Raw genomic sequence first — 14,254 nt, 5'->3', positions numbered from 1 at the left:
TCTTGGACTTTTACGCCCAACCCACTGTGGGTTCCTGGGCCCCATGCTCTGTCTTAGCTCCCTTGTCCTGACTCTTGGATGTTTGCCTGGATGGAGGCCAGAAGTGGCTGTGATTTTGGATGCCAGACCCAGCTCCCAGGATAAATCCCTTCTAGCAGCACCTGCCACTGGGGCAGCACCCCCATAACTGCCCCAGTCTGGTGGCTAGGTCTGCAGCCCATTCCCAATTCCTCCTCACCTCTCCACTCAATTTGGTGATGAAGCTGCTGGTCTAACAGGTGCCTGGGGCCACGCAGGCTGCACCCTACTCATTTCTTGTCCCCAGATAAGAAACAAAATGCCTCAGAGTTTGGAGTCCAATTCCAGAGCCCGGACCTCTATTCCACCCCATCAGCCACTGGCTGAAAGCACTATATTTATTGATTAAATTCAAACTAGAGTCATTCTTGAGGCCCTACAACATATGCCTGTTTAAACTCACCATAATTTTTTTTCATCACCAATTCTGAGTGCCAGAGTTACCAAAATTAATAAGTCACATCCGTTATCACCTGATGGAGAAGGCAGATGTGTAAGCAAATAGCTATTATATGAGGTTATAAACTCTAAAATAAAACTATCATTAAAATGCTATGGGAATGTCAATAAAGGAAGAATTAGTCCTATGGGGAAAGGTCAAAGAAAGCTTCACAACGGAGATTATGTCTGAGCTAAGCTGGAAGGATGAGTGGGAGCAAGGCAGATGGAGAAAGAGGAAAGGGCATTTTATTTATTTTTCTCCTTTTGAGAGGGATATCTGTTTCCAAACCCTATAACATTGGAGCACTGAACTTTTACCTTCTGCTTTCTCTCTCTTCTTTAAATCTTCAATCCTCCACCTCCAATTTCCTTCCCTCAGAAGCACCCTCTTGAAGGTGTATAATAGTACCCTTAAATGTTCTTTTGTATTTGTATAACGTGTGGTGTTATGTTGTGCATATGTGTTTAATTTCCATTAAGAGTATTGTGCTAGAAGTGTCATTCTCTTTACTACATTGTACACTCAACACTCTTTTAAAAGTGCACGTCACAGTATGAACAGTTTGTTGTTTTCTCCAGCAGCAGCATCATGTTCTATGGTGTGCATACCCCTTGTTTTTTTCATCATCTCCCTCAATAATGGACACCTAGGTCACTTATAACTCTCTCCTCCCATAGAGAACCTCCTCCTAAATGTCCTCTCACAGATAGACCTGTGCATGAATTTTTCTCAGTGAGATTGTTCAGTTATGGGCCATCTACATACTTAATTTTACAAGGCATTGTTGCCAAACTGCTTTCAGAATGCACACCCACTGCAAAGCTTTATTGAGCACCAATCCCATGCAGGCACTGTTCTAGCCATGGGTGACTGAGGCATGAACAAAGTCCCTGCCTTCAGTGAGCCTGTAGTTGAATGCAGGAAGTGGCAATGTACTGAGAAGTGTACATGAAATAGTACATAGCGAAAAGGGCTATGAAGGAAATGAGGCAGGGCAGGGAACAGAGGGTGACAGGGAGTCACCTCTATGAGGGGTGGTATTTGATGGCAGGCCTGAATAAAGTGAGGGAGCCAGGTACTGGGCCTGGGGAAGAGCATGTCAGAACAGCGAGGCTCCCAGGTGGGAGCATGTTGAGTGCGTGTGAGCCAGAGGGCAGTGTTCGGAGCTTTTAAGCAATGGATTCTAAAGTAGTCGATAATGCTAGTAAAATGCTTTACACAGTGCCAGGTGCAGTGTAAGTGCTCAGTTTTGACGTGCTGAGTCATTCAGTTGTGTCCCACTCTTTGCGACCCCATGGACTGCAGCCTGCCAGGCTCCTCTGTCCATGGGATTTCCCAGGCAAGAATACTGGAGTGGGTTGCCATTTCCTCTTCCAGGGGATCTTCCTGACCCAGGGATTGAACCTGGGCCTCCTACATTGCAGGCATATTCTTTACCACTGAGCCACCAGGGAAAGCCCCCAATTTTGACAAAAAAAAAAATTACTGGTTTTGGAGTGTCATGATTAGATTGGAGGTGTGGAAAGATTGGAGGCAGAAGAAAGATGGAGGGATTAGAGCCCAGTGCCAGGGGTGGATGTCTGGCTTGAGGTAGTGGCAGTGGGATTTCAGTTTAGAGTTATTTAGATAGTCCTAGCTTTTAATTTTTTGGTTTTCACAAGCATTTTCTAAATGACCCTCTGGGTCTGGTTTTGGAGCCAGCAATTGAGCTGATAGTCATCACCCATCTTCATGGTCCCTACAGAATAGGAAGCTTCTCTAAGGACCAAGCGGAGAAAGCGATGGCACCCCACTCCAGTACTCTTGGCTGGAAAATCCCATGGATGGAGGAGCCTGGTAGGCTGCAGTCCATGGGGTCGCTAAGAGTCGGACACGACTGAGCGACTTCACTTTCACTTTTCACTTTCATGCATTGAAGAAGGAAATGGCGACCCACTCCAGTGTTCTTGCCTGGAGAATCCCAGGGACGGGGGAGCCTGGTGGGCTGCCGTCTATGGGGTCCCACAGAGTCGGACACGACTGAAGCGACTTAGCAGAAGCAGCAGCTAAGGACCAAGCGGTACTCAGAAAAGGAGCTGGACCAAAGTGCATCCTTTGCTTGTTGGGAGCTTAGAGAGAACGACATCTTGGCAGGATGTTCCAGCTAAATGCCCAAACAATCAACTAATTACTTGGGTCTGGACACAGCCAAACAAATCTACCTTCCCAAGTCACTGCCAGAGGTTTTAGTAACTTCATTCTGGCTGGATTTCAGCACCACACACCAAGAATCAGATGACTGGGCCAGAAGGGGCATTTCTTACTTACCTGCTTCTTTCTGTTAAAAAAAAAATACTACAATATAATCAGTTTTCCTACCTACAGATTTGATGAGGGCTTGAAAAAACATGAGGGGATATTCAGCCTCACTAGAAATCAGACCTATGCAATTATAAACAGAAATGAGGGGCCATTTTTCATCCACCGGGTTGGCAAACATTAAAAGGATTGATAATACCTAGTCCTGGGGAGAGTAGAGGGAGAATGGGCACTGTTGTGTGCTCTTGGTGGGAGTTTTAATTGGCAAAGACATTTTGGAGGGCAATTTGGCAGCTTCTAGCAACATTTAAAATGGTCATAGTCTTTGGCCCAGCAAGCCTTCTTCCAAACCATGCACTGGAAGCTTTATCCCATAAATATAATGGCATGTGTACCCAGATACTCACACGTACACATATATACAGTGAAAAATATGATTGATCTGAATTCTCATCCATAGAGCAGAGATTACATAAATAAAGCATAGCATGCCTGTACCATGAAGTCCTTGGTATATACTGATGGGGAAGATGTTCAAGATATACTCTCATGAAATAAAGACAAACTCTGGATAATATATAGGATAAAATCAAAGTTACGTAAAAAAAAAATCTATGTATGTTCATTTCTGTGTGTAAATACTTTTCTAGAAGGCCTGAAAGGACACACTTCAACTGCTCATTCCAACTACTCCCCAGAGAGGGGACTAGGAAGAGGAAAGGGTGGTTTGAAAGGTTTTATTCAATCTATTTCTATTTTAGCATTCATGTATTACATGTGCCTTTAAAGGTAATTTTATAGGAAAAGCAGAAAAGAAGGGACTCTGTGGCATTTGTGTTTAATAGGCTTCATCTTCTTCCTCTTCACCACCCTTCACCACCCTGATCATCACTTCAAATCCCTGAGCCTTTTCTCTTCCTTGGCACATGACAAACCCTGAGTCCTAAGCATGCTCTTATTGTGGCTGATAGCTCTGTCAGCTGTTAATTATTCATGCTAATGGAAGGGGCTGGAGGCACAGATAATGCAAAATCAAGAAGAGTAAATCTTTCAGAGTCTCGGTCTACTCCCCTCCTGGATCCCTGGGGAACACCTTGCATACTATAGGTATTTACTCAGCAATAAATATTGATTGATATGGATTGATATTTGTCTCTGCAGTTTTGAATTGCTCACATTCTCAGACTTGTATATACACACTCCTGGGCAGTGCCTTCCTCAAATCTTTACTGGCCTGACCCTGCGGGTGGGGACCTGACCCTTGAAGGCCCTCCCCTCTTCCACCACGAGGACTGACAAGCCCCAGGCATTATCCACCAGTGGGCTGTTCTGTTCATGGATAAAACAGAGATGACAAGAATCCTTGTTCTTATTTGTTTATTTTTTACATAAACTGACTGGTATGTTGACTGGTGGCCTTGCCTCTCTAGTGGCAAATCAGGTCAGGGTTAGAATGTCAGCATATCTTTTGAGGGACACAATTCAATTCACAACACCATCCAAATGGAAAATGAAACGATATAGTACAAACCCTTTTGTGGCTGGCTCCTTTCACTCAGTGCGATGGTCGTGAGACTCCTTCATATTGTCATATGTCGTTGTAGTTAGTTCAGTCTCACTGCTGCATAATATTCCATTTTGCAAATATACCCGCATTTAGTTATCCATTCTACTGTTGATGGACATGTGGTAGTTTCCTGTTCAATGCTAGTATGAATAGGGTTGCTATGAATATTCAAGTGTATGTATTCTGGTTAACTTATGTATGCATCTCTCTTGGTCTATATGTGGGGTTCACAAAATAGGCATTTGATCAGCTCTTGTAGAGAATGGCAAAGAGTATTCCAAAGAGATTTGACCAATTTACACTTCCACCAGCAGCAACTGAGAGTTCTGGTTGCTCCACCTCCAAGACTTGGCATTGTCTTTCATTCTAGCTGTTCTGATCGGTGTGTGTTGACATCACATCATGTTTTTAATTGGCTTCCCTTTGTTTTTCATTCCAGCCTCCCATCCCTCTTTGATCATCTTGGGCATTTCCTGATCTTTTCATCATCCATTACCATGAGTAGCATCTCAAAATCCCTTCCTTACAGGAAGATGTCTTGATCTATAGGAAAAACAAAGTGTTTCCCCATTTATCATCCTCTTATGGAAGAATCTCTCATGCAGCCACTTTGAACTGCCTCCGAACACATGCTGCAGAAGAATCCATGCCTGTTTATTGGTTGTGTGATTATTTTGTTTATTAATGCCTTAAAATCCCAACTGGAACAAACACGAAGTTGGAGAGCAAGATGCCTGCCATAACAAACGATAAAGTTTGTAGTGCATACAAATCTGCTTGTAACAAAGTCATCCCCCCAACTTGGCTCTATGGGTGTCTTTCTCATTGTATAACTGTTAAATGCATTTCATGGTGAAGTTATGTTAGGGTATCACATCTCTAATGGAAATGAAGCAATTCCTGAGCATCATGGGAGGGTGTGAGGCGCCAACCATTCCCTGTTCAAATTGCCAGGGCCAGTCCTATCACTTAGAGGAAGAATTGGGTCTCTCAGAGCAGAGACTGGAACTGGCCCCTTTCTTTCCTTCTGCCCCCACTATCCATCAGGAATGTAACATATTTGGGATAAATTTGAGTCTGTTATAACAAAGAGAGATGAAATGGCACCCTGGAAAAGATACGGGCTTGTGAGGGAGGGTCAGTCACCTTCACTTCAACCCTCATCCTGCCACCCCCCAGTGATGTGAGAGGGTGGCAGGGAACTGGGCAGATGGGCATCCTTGAGGAAGTAGGTGGCTCAGTGAGACTGAAATGGTTCAGGGCCCAAGACCAGAAGCCCACCTGCATGAGCCATAATGGACTGTGGTCTTGGTGAGTTCTGGGCTTGCTCACATTTTGCCCCCTCAAGTGTTCTCTAAAGTCTCTTTGAGGAGGCCAGTATGTCTGCATACTATCCAAACTGGGGTTGGAAATTTAAAGAGGAGCCACCATGATGGGGCCATGAGTGTGCTCTGTGGTTAAAGAGTGCTGGCATCTTGGTCCAGCTCTTCCTCCAAGTGTCTCCTCTCAAAACTGATAGAGAAGGAAGGGCAATGACCTACCAGCTCTCAGTTTTGAACAAGTGTCATTTCTAAAACTGGCCTCTAGTGAGTCAGGCTCTTGATATTTGCCATTTATTGAATGTCCCAGTGTGTTTGGTAGGGCCTCAGAATGAAAACAAGCGGAGCAGACCTGATCACCCCCCACCTCTAGCTTCAATTCAAGCTCAGCTGAACCACAGGTTGAAGAAGACTTGCACAGCCAAGCCTCACCCAAGTCCACTGATACACACACACCTGCAGATTCATAAATGTGAGATGAAATGGTGATTTTGTTTGCCATCGAGTTCGAGGATGTGTTGTCATAGCTGCACATCAAAGAACGCTAACTATTTTTTCATTTAACTCAGTAATGCCTTATGTGGGTACTACAATTATTTTCATTTTAAAGATGTAGAAATTCATCCTTAGAGAAGTTAATTAATTTGCTGAGGTCTACATTGCTAAGAAAGGTCACAGTGGTAATTCAGACAGGTGTGTGGGGTTCCAGGGCTTGGGCTCTTAGCAACTATGTTTTGTTCATAGCGTGTAAACCCACAGGGTGTAGGGCAAGGAGAGACCAGCTGCCTGCTGCATTTCCTGCATAGCTTAAATGTCAGCCAGCTGACTTCCTGCCTTTGCATCACTGGACAACTTGAGATCTTGAGATTTTGAACTGCTCTTCCCTATTCTGCCCAGAAGATGGGTCTTATTCTTAAGAAAACTAGAGCTTACAATATCATTGACTTTTCAAAGTTTGGAGAAATTTCCTGGTGATGTGTTTTCTCACAGAACATTAGTCATTTACTTGCCAAGAGATGTAAGGGGTGAGGAGTGTATGCCCCCTGGCAATTGGAGGTCAATCTGGAGTGAAGACAAAGAACCTCTGAAACTTTCATCCAAATCATTGCAAAAACAAGATTTAAAAAATAACATATCCATTTCACTATAATTTTCTAGGAATGTTGGTATATATAAACCCACTTTACTTTTACTGGCTTAGAATGTGGATTTTGGAAGCAGATGACTGAACTCAGTAAGTGACCCTGAACAAGTTACTTAACTTTTTATGCCTCAGTTTTTTCACCTATAAAATGGAGATAATAATACTACCCCCTCTAGGGTAGTATGTGGATAAAATGAGATTATGCATATAAAGTCATTACTTAACACAATATCTGGCTTAGAGATGCTTTGGGCTGTAAGCAACAGAGATCCTGAATGGAAATGGCTTTAAAAGTTAGGAAATGTATTATCTCATGTAGTCCAGTGAGGGAAGAATCCTCCAGGTATAATACAGCTGGGGCTCTGGTCCTGATCTATCAGCTATTTTCTTGACTTGGCTTTCCTCTCATTACCCGCCTTGAAGCAAGAGAGCTGTTGGCAGCAACCAGGGCAGTGGAATTGCTTGTCCATCGCCAACAGAAGAGAAAGAGCAAACCGCTCCCAGATATGGAAAGAAATACCTTCCCTTCAATTTCACTGGGCTGACCTAGGTTACTGCCATCTTCCTGGATCAATATCCATTGTCAGAGGAGCGCCCCATGGCAATGGACTTTAGGGTCTGTGAACCGATTGGAGGAGAAGAGGAATGGATGACTGTGATTGATTTCCATGAATCAGGATTCATCTTTGTTGATAGAGGTAGGGGTCACCTTTGCCTAAGTTACACGGTTTGGATGGAGAAGGGATGAGTATGTGAATGAGATCAAGATCTTATTGGAAAAGAGGATGCGGGAAATAGATTTGGTGAAGGCACTCCACAGTGGTGACCAGAGCTGGCAGAGAGTAGATACTCAACAGTTGCCAGCTCTGCTATTCCACTTTTGCAACCATAGTTTTTTTTTTTAAACAGTCAGTTGTGTTTCATGATAAAGCATCTACTATCTGGCCTCTAGCCATTCCCTAAAAAGATAAATTTGGGAACTCTGGGGTGACAAATGATTTGCATTGAAAGCTCATCTTGCCTCTTCTTTTTTTTTTATGGAAATTAATCTACCTGGAAAATAAACTCCAAGGGCCTGTTAAGACTTGGAAGGTCTAAGCTCAATTCTTCACATCATCATCACCTTGAAAGGGTAAAATTAACAATGCACAACAATTTTTTCCTCCTTGGGCCAACCGATACTTTCCTTAAAGATATACATCAACAGTTTTTGTACAAAATCTTGGCACTTTGTGGTGGACATCTATTTTTTCTGTCTACCCACCTACCTTTGCCTCTTTTCCACCTAACAGAACTTTCCTATGAGAAACCTATTCTGTGTGATTTGGATGACACTGACCTGATCTACACAAACACACACACACACGCGCGCATGCACAGAAAAGCCAGGATGACCAATCAAAAAACATTATCCCTTCCTTTGAAAAGGATGATTAATTCCAGGCTGGGTACATGACTCAGGCTCAGCCCATCATCTACTCTCTTTCCAGAAAAATTTGAACCTTGAGTTGAATAAACAAGTGTCAAAGGAGCCACAGCTAAATCTTTATAAATCTTCATTTTCCAGCACCTGGAAAATATACTTTATGCATTCTTTTTATTTACATCCAGAGCTGACATGATTTCCATTGGTCCCAAGTTCTGATTGTCTTGATTATCTAGCTCTGTGAGCGTTCGAGAATTCTCTAATAAAACTGCTATGGATTGAATTGTATCGCCCCAAAACTCATATTTTGAAGCTTTAACCTCCAATGTAACTATAATTGGAGATAGGGCTTTTAGGAAAAGTGAGGTCGTAAGGATGGGGCCCCAATCAAATAGGACTAGTGGCCTAATACATAGGAAAGAGGGAGCTATCTCTCTCTATCCACACACAATCACCAAGGAAAGACTATTTGAGCACACAGTGAGAAGGTGCCATCTGTAAGCCAAGGAGAGGGTCCCCACCAGAACTGACCATGCTGGCACCCTGATCTCAGACTTCTAGCCTTCAGAACTGTGAGAAAATTTCTGCTGTTTAAGCTACCCGGTCTATGGTATTTTATTATGGTAGCCTGAGCAGACTGAGACATACCATTTTCCTTCTTTAGTGTCAATGTCTATTACTTGCCAACCAAGTAAGTCCTCATTTAGGAGTGGCAAAACAGCTGGTTAAATTGTCACCCCCCTGTATCTTCAGAAGCAAGCAATATGCCTAGCCACACAAACTACTAGGCTTAGAAGGAAACTATCAGGATGATGTTGTGTGGGGTCTACTTCTTGTAGCTCTCCCCAAGGTCCTACAGGAAAGTCTATTCTACCTTAAAGCTTATAAGGAGTAGCATATGCCTCTGCTAAGATATGCTGCCTAATGTGGCCAACAACCCCAAATGGCTGAGAAACATGATCCAGACCCTTGGGAGAACTGAAGAGGCCCTATTTTCTGCCCTGATTTAAAGTTGGAGCTCACCAAGGCAGGGAAGATGGAAGCACAATAGGGGATAAAATTGGTCCCAGGAAGAGATTTGTGGAAAATTGGAAATCTTTGGCTACTTCCAAATATCTCCAGATGAGTACTCTTTGCCTGACAAAGGTAATAATTATCCTTATTGTAATGACTCATTCACTCAGATTGAATGGGAGCTTTGAACTTGGAAGCAAAGGGCAGATTAACCGGGCTTTGCAACCAGCCTGTTGTTTTTATTACCCAAAAGCCAAGGCCAAAATGGAAGCTTTTAGACTAAGAATGAGGGGTGACCTGCTACACACTGAGATCAATTATAGAAAAAAATAAAGAAGCCACAAGGCTAGGGTACAGGTTCAAGCACTATAATTCAACAAGGCCTTCAGCCTTGTTTAGAGCCACCCCTAGGCTGTGCAGGGGCACCCACTCAAGTATTGTTTTGGAGGTGGATAGGGGGCTATCCACACAAACATTTAAAATGTTTAATGTGCTACACAATTCATGGGCTTATGCGAGGTGTAGTGATTTATTGATACAGTGAGTGTAGAAGAGAAACTTACATACATGTTTACTGCCAATCAGTGCTTATGAAGATTCTTCACAGTATCCTGGCGCCATCTCTTCATGTTTCAGGCCCAGGAATCATTCTTTGTGCTCTTTATGGCCAAATGTGTCATTCTGGGACAACTTCTTATCTCTCAGTATAAAAAAAGGTGGCAATGCTGTTATTACTCGTAATGCCATGGCTCTTTGGAACCTCTTTGTATTGAAACTATATAGATTGGCTTACCTCTTCAGTTCCCTCCTAGTACTTATTTCATTTATTTAAACCTAGTGGGCTTCCCAGGTGGCTCAGATGGTAAGGAATCTGCCTGTAATGCATGAGACCCAGGTTCGATCCCTGGGTCAGGAAGATCCCCTGGAGCAGGAAATGGCAACCCACTCCAGGATTCTTGCCTAGAGAATTCTATTGACAGAGGAGCCTGGCAGGCTGCAGTCCACAGGGTCGCAAGGAGTCGGACATGACTGAGCAATTAACACTTCCACTTTCACATTAGCCAGGACACTGCATCATGCATAGTGCCATCCATGGACCATGGTTTCCAGTGATTCTCTCAAAGGTCATTACTGTGTTTCATTGAGGAGCATCACAAATACATCTTACTGACAAAGACATTTTCGTACTGCAAGGAAATGTAAATGATAATTCGTTGTCTGGTCATATTAAACCTACTGTTTAGAATTTTATAGTTTAAACATAGAAGAATGTTCCCTTGATCTCTTTTGGCTGCCATCATTGTGTTTCTAGAATGTGATCTCTTTTGATGCTGACCTTGCCCCTGCTTTTTACATATCACCACCAGTAGGGAGGACAGGCAAGGGTGTTCATGGGCAGATAGAGAAGAGAAGTCTCATTTGTGCAAGGACTGTCCATCTTTCATCCTGCACGGCTTGATACCAGCCTGGGAGAGCACGACATTGCATCCACTGGAGACAAGAGAAGACATAAATCAGAAAGGTCCATTGACATTACGGAACAACCACCAGATGCATCCTCTTGGCCAGGGTGATTGGCTCAGAGCAGGACATGTGTCTCAAAACAGACCAGTGGGTCTTCCCTGAGATACTTCTGCTGCAATAATCAATTTGGTATTCGGTTTTTGAGATTATAAGTTGTAAGGACAGAAAAAATGGAGCTGCTTGAAGCAATCGTTCCCAGCTGGTTTTAGTAAGAGTGATTGAGGTCTAGGAAGAAAAACCAATGACGAGCCATGCAAAGGCCAGAGATGAGAGCCCAATAAGTTCAGTTACTTGAACTCATAGATACCCTTGCACGTTTTTTTTTTTTTTTTTTTTCTGATTTCTGGTTTAAAATGGGTCTCTGCACAGATCTAGAGAACAGACTTGTAGACCCAGCAGGGGAAGGACAGGGTGGGATGAATTGAGAAAGTAACACTGACATATATATACTTATGTGTAAAATAGATAACTGGTGGGAAGCTGGTATATAACACAGGGAGCCCAGCCTGATGCTCTGTGATGACTTAGAGGGAGATAGGGTGGGAGGGAGGCTCAAGAGGGAGGGGATATCTGTGTATGTATTTATGATTGATTTATTTATTTATGATTAATCAATCATATTTATGATTGATTCATGATGTTGTATGGCAGAAACCAGTACAACATTGTAAAGCAATTATCCTCCAATTAAAAACAATATAAAATAAACAGCAAAAATTAATAAATTAATAAAATAAAATGTATCTCTGCCACTTGCAACCAGAAGATTCTTAACTCATATATTGAAAGAGACAGAGAAAGAGAAAATGTGTGTGTGCGTGTGAGAGAGATCCTAGCAGAAATTAAGAATGATTGAGAGTTGGATTTCTATGAAATTGGTAGTTAAGTGTTTATTTGTTTTGTTTTTATAGATGAAGAAGTGTAGATAAATAAACAGTGATCCTCCCAATATCACACAGATAGAAAGCAACAAATCCAGGACTTGATATGTTTTGTTCCTAAGCCCATATTCAATATGAATTCAAAGGGGATAATGAGATAAGAAAAAGCCTTCAGCATTTGGATTGCCCAAACTTATCTGGCATTTGGCTTGATGGGTGGGAAAAGGGTAGGAGCACAGCAAAAAGCAAAAATTCCCTTACTCAGGGATTCCTTTTTCTTTTCTGACGTTGTGCCCCTAGCTTAATGCTGGGAGGCCAGATCTTACAGCATCAGGCTGTCTCATGTTTAAATGCTCTTAAATTCTAGGCTCTGTGACCTTTATGGCCGAGCTTGCAGAACTTTAAATTCTTTTCTCTAATTATTTGCTCGATTATTTCTGCCTTAGGTCAACAAACATCACTGATTAGAAATGAAGAGTTCCTTGTGGAACTTGGGGATTTCTATCTTGTTTTGTTCATTCCTCCCTTTCTCCCCACTTCCTCCCTCCCGCCCCTCTGACTCTTTCCTCCCTTCCTTTCCTTCCTTCCTTCCTCCCCAAGCTGTGTACTTATTTTTTCAGCATGTGTGATCAGTTAGCCCGCTGTGTCTGCAGTGGAAGCATGGTGAGCACCATCCTCCTTTGCTCTGATCACTGAGTTATTGAAGCACCATAGATCATCTGCACCCCCAGCTTCCAGCAGGTCCTTGGTTCACTCGGACTGCCTTCATTCAGACTTTAAGGAAACCTGAATCTTGGGGTTTCCAGGTGTGGTATCAGGAGTGAGTTTGGAGAAGTGAGGCTGCAGGGCTTCGGATGGCCAGGGATAGATTGTGGTCTGGAGATGGCGAGCGTGGTCCTACTTCTATTCCCAGAGGCATCACATCTATCAGATAAAGCCTTTCTGTTACAGGAGCCCTAATTAATGCAGGCACTGATTTGTTCTTTCCTACTGAGTACTTCAGATGAATGATTACTGGGTGCCACTGGTGTTATCTCTCATGTATCTTTAATAAAAAGAACAATGGCTACAATTTCCAGTAGCCTTGCTGTGTTCGGGAGCCCTGGGCCAAGGCCTTCACATTCGTTATTCCATGTAACCCATGTGCCACCTGATGAGGCAGCTCTCAGGCTTGATTTCCCTCACCGCCTAGAGGAAGGAACTTAGGCTCAAAGAGTTTCAGTGAATTTCTCAAGGTCGCACTGCTAGAAAGAGGTAAGGCGGGTTTCACACCAAGGCTTGTTTGATTTCCTAGCACTTAACCACTTGCCATCATGCTGTTATGTTTTAATGTTAAGGGGAAGTGAGAAATGTAATAATAGAACTGGGGCAAGGTGGCAGTAAAAATGAGATAGCACTGTCGCATCACTCTTATAGCTACCCTCTCTCAGTGAGTCAGTCCCCTTATATCCCAGAGGGGCTCAAGTACTGATGAGGCTGAATGAGTGAGGAAGGTATCTTGGGAAGGCATCTGACTCCTGATTCCAGAGTTGGTCCAGCCAAGTAGGGGATTCCTCAAGGTCATGTCATGGAGGGAAGTGGAAGAGGGGATGGGCTGGGAACCCCTGCTGGTCTAGAGAGCTAGATACTCGTCAGCTCTGTGACCTTTGAGAAGCTTATTAACCTCTCTGGGCTTGCCTTTGTTTTGTACCACGGGGAGGCTAGGCTGTGTGTGTTGCTGGTTCAGGCAGCCTATGATGCAATGACTTTCAGAGAGGTGAACAGTGGGACTTCCCTGGTGGTTCAGTGATTATAACTCTGTGCTTCCTCTGCAGGGGGCACAGGTTCCATCCCTGGTTGGCAAACTCAGATCCCACAAGCTGCACAAATTGGTCAAGAAGAAAAAAAAAAAAAAGGAAAAGAGAGAGAGAGAGGCAAAGAGAGACAGCTGTCCTAGATGACACAGGCTAGGAAAGTGTCTGAGCATGCCGGCCCCACCTGGGTGCTTGCCCTCTAATGCTGTGTCAGTTCTTGGCTGCCTTGTGTCACCCTAGGGTTCCTCTTTGCTGAGAGCCATCAGCTGTCTGCTGGGTCCAGTGCTTTGCTCTAGCAGGGTGGTGAGGGGCTCAGGCTCACGTTTTGACACCCTCGTTTACGCTCTGTGCCTCAGTTTCCCCCTCTGCAAAATGGGAGTCATTCTGATGCTTTCCTTGTGGGTTTGTCTGAAGACTAAAGGAAACATTCATGTGAAATGCTCAGCCTTCTTCTTCTCCTGGTGCCAGGCACATGGATCTACTGCTTCAAAGTTAACTCTACCTAGGAACAGTTAGACTTAAGTCAGCAAACATTTGCCTCCCTGGAGCTAGCCCCATAGGTTGGTGCTGGGGGAATGCAGAGACACAGCCATGGTCTGTTATCCCGGAGTGGCCAGTTATGCTTGCCAGAAATAGAGGTTAATGTGGAATTTGGGGTATGAGGTGTCTGCTGGGGATCAACGCCTTTGAAAGGGAGGAGCTGAAAATAAGACGGCACACAGGAAGAACTGGGCATGTGCTGCAGGCCTGAGAACACTTTTGGCAGCC

This window comes from Capricornis sumatraensis, chromosome X, assembly GCF_032405125.1.
Source record: "Capricornis sumatraensis isolate serow.1 chromosome X, serow.2, whole genome shotgun sequence".
NCBI classification, from domain to species: domain Eukaryota; kingdom Metazoa; phylum Chordata; class Mammalia; order Artiodactyla; family Bovidae; genus Capricornis; species Capricornis sumatraensis.
The sequence above is the reverse complement of the archived record's forward strand: the minus strand, read 5'-3'. Positions refer to the sequence as shown.